The 3,596-nt window shown below is 43.7% G+C and overlaps 1 pseudogene; it reads left to right on the forward strand.

The window, feature by feature from the left end:
• Positions 1 to 1,506, forward strand: LOC125470243 (annotated as a pseudogene).
• The last annotated feature ends 2,090 nt before the right edge of the window (positions 1,507 to 3,596 follow it).

Raw genomic sequence — 3,596 nt, forward strand, 5'->3', positions numbered from 1 at the left:
AAGAGAGAAGAGAAAGAAGGAAGCATGGAGATGGAAAAGAAAACACAGAGTAATAGGTTGGTCTTATTCCCATGTCCATACCAAGGTCATATAAATCCAATGCTTCAGCTGGGTTCCTTGCTTCACTTAAAGGGCTTTTCTATCACTGTTATTCACACCCTGTTCAACTCCCCCAAACCTTCAAACCACCCGGATTTCACCTTCTTTCCAATACAAGATGGCTTGACAGCTGAAGACATCTCATCTGGGAATGCAGTGGCCACTTTGCTGGCCATAAATGCCAACTCCACAGCAAGTTTTCGACAGCACTTGACTCAAGTTATGGAACAGGAACCCGAGAACAAAATCACATGCGTTATCCATGATGACCTTATGTACTTCACTGAAGCTGTAGCTAAGGATCTAAACATCCCAAACATCATGCTACAAACTATCAGCGTTACCAATTTTCTAGCTCGTACTGCTCTCCTACGGCATCATTCAAAAGGTCACATCCCATTCCCAGGTATGTGCCATATATATCTCTTAATCAGAATGCAAAATCTATGTCTGTCATTCTGCAAAGCTATTCTAATTCCCAGATGTTCGTTTTTCTTACTTATAACTAAGAACACAACACTGTTGGATTGCAGACTCTCAGTCACTGAATCCGCGGCCCGATGTTGATCACCTCAGGTTGAAGGATCTGCCCACCAACAACTTCGACACATTAGAAAAGTACTCAGAACTAGCCGGTAATGCACACAATGTGAGGACAGCATCAGCAATCGTTTGGAACACCACTGATTGTCTTGAACAATCATCACTAGCACAGATCCAGCAACAATGCCCAGTTCCAATCTTCTCCATAGGTCCTCTTCACAAGGTTGAAGCAGCAGCTTCTAGTAGCTTACTAGAAGAGGACACCAGCTGCATTGGGTGGCTCGACAAGCAATCTAACAACGAGGTTATCTATGTACGCTTGGGAAGTCTAGCATCCATCAGTGAGAAAGAGCTCGCCGAAATGGCTTGGGGATTGGCTAACAGCGAGCAGCCTTTCTTATGGGTGATCAGACCTGGCTCAGTAGGCGGTTCAAATTGGATGGAGCTATTGCCTCAAGGTTTCATAGGAGCGAATGGAGAACACAGTTACATTGTAAAATGGGCACCCCAGAGGGAAGTTTTGTCCCATCGCACAATCGGAGGGTTTTGGAGTCACTGCGGTTGGAACAAACCCTAGAGAGTTTGTCTGAAGGGATTCCAATGATATGCACGCCATCTTTTGGTGATCAGATGGTGCATTCAAGGTATGTTAGCCTAGTATGGAAAGTAGGGCTACATTTGGACAGTGAGTTAGAGAGAGGAGAGATTGAGAGATCTGTCAGGAAACTGATGGTAGATGCTGATGGGGAGGTGATGAGGGTTAGGGCCAAGGACTTGAAGGAGAAAATAGAAGTTTCTTTGAGGAATGGTGGTTCTTCCTTCAGTTTCTTGAATAAGCTTGTAGTACTTATCATGTCACTTTAATTGCAACAACAATGTATTTCTAACCACAACCTTGAATAAAGCTTCCGGCAGATGGATGCAAGAAAGATTTTCTTTGTTGTCCATCCTCAACTTTGAATAAAATGTCCTATATATTGTAATGCATAAGTTGGTAACACAAATCTAGAACTTGAAGGAATAGAGCAAACTAAGAGGCGTGGTTGGTTCAGTTAGAGTTAGGGCACTAAAATGGTCCAACTAGATTTGCTCTTATATTTTGTTAGGTATGCTTAATTTATGCAGAACCCAAACAATTTGTACCCAAACATCACATATGGCCGTGAGGAGAACAACAATGTGAGTTGCCTCAGTTCAGCACCCTACAACAGAAGGTATTACGTAACCGAATAAACAAAACAATAGATATACATCCTTCATCGTTAGGAGAAAAACTTCATTGTGGACATCCATACCATGTGACCATCCTCCGCACACAAAGCACTCTCCGCTTTTGTCCCGCATACCCACCCACAATTCAAGGTCATCTTCAGCTGTCATTTGGAACAGCGTGGAATGCCCCGAACAATCATTGCTGGTACGGCTCCAGCAATAGTACCAAATTCCATTGTTTCCTATCGATACTCTGCACGAAACTGTTCCATCCCTATATATAAGCTAGTTGAAAGAGGACCAGAGCTGTATGTCATGGCTCGATAAACAAGCACACTACTCTGTCATCCATGTAAGCCCAGGAAGCATAACTTTCATGGACACAGGACGGTAAAGATTTACATATTGGAAATGGGGTCTGGCCAACAGTGAGCAGCCTTTCATGTGGGTGTTTCGGACGGACCCCATATCAATGCCCGAAGGTTTCCAAAAAACGGTTGGTGAAAGGGTCACAGTGAAATTGGCACCCCAAAAGCAAGTCCTGGCACACAGGGTTGTGGGAGGGTTTTGGAGCCATTGCATCTGGAATCCAACCGCTGAGACTATCTCGGAAGGAGTCCCAGTGATATGTAAGGATCAACAAAATTTTCTTTTGAATACGGTGATGAGAATTTGAACACGAATTTGAACTTGGCTGCAAAAGAATGAATACACTACCATAATTAACTAGTCTAACTCACATTTGTAAATTTCCTTTATGTATTTCGTAAGAACAAAATTTTCTTAAGAATATACTGTAAACATACAAAAGAAGTAAACTTATATGATTCTGAAATTTTATTGACACACCCCAACCGAGATCGGGGCATGCTGGCCGTCACGTGGAAGTGACGTAGCCAAGTGCACAGTGCGGAAGCTAAAGGACATAGTAAAAAAAGTACGAATAATTTAAAAACTAGCAAATATAATGTGATAAAGTATGTGCTAGCGTAAGTAAGTCGCTGAATTCAGAGCCTAAGGCCTACAGCAGTCCAAAAGAAACGATACGACAATAGTGCACCCGAAGGTGACCCTACATAGGTGAGTGTCTGTCAGAAATGCCGGGACGTCCTCTGGGAAAAACCACCGAACCCGCTAAGCTACTAGAACCTGGAGGGGCGCAAAAACAAAAGCGTGAGTGGGCAAAACAAATTCTTTGAAAACCATTTCATAAAATACATTCTAACCCCTCGCCGTAAAACCTGTATACTTCCCAGAAAATAAACATATATACGTAGGTATAAATATGCCAAATAATCTCAAGGATATGCCATCATGCTCAAAGGTATGCCGTCATGCTCAAGCCTCATAATAATATGCAAGTGCTCAGGTATAAATCACATCAATAGCATCATAGTCTGGCAGCCGGAGTCCCCTAAGTGACCTGTACGGCTGAATCTAGAGCTCAAATCTCAAACTTAATCACTAAACCTGCGCACGAGTCGGAACCACCTATAGTGGTCTGTACGACAGGCCTGGGTGTAATACATATGAACGCTCTAGTGCTACGATCACGTGAAGGCTGTGCGAATAATCGCGGGTCACCTACGAGTCGGAACCACCGATAGTGGTCTGTACGACAGGACTGTGCACCTAACTTGGATTCAAGCTGAGCGTGTGGTGCGGGAGGTGAACAACACGTGAAGGACTGTGCCCTACTCTGGGCGGGAGCACTAACACCGAGGGTGCAAGTTATGAGCTCT

This window comes from the organism of the source record quoted next, unplaced genomic scaffold (genome assembly GCF_019419815.1).
Source record: "Pyrus x bretschneideri cultivar Hongxiangsu unplaced genomic scaffold, Pyrus_bretschneideri_v1 Contig5, whole genome shotgun sequence".
Taxonomy (NCBI): domain Eukaryota; kingdom Viridiplantae; phylum Streptophyta; class Magnoliopsida; order Rosales; family Rosaceae; genus Pyrus; species Pyrus x bretschneideri.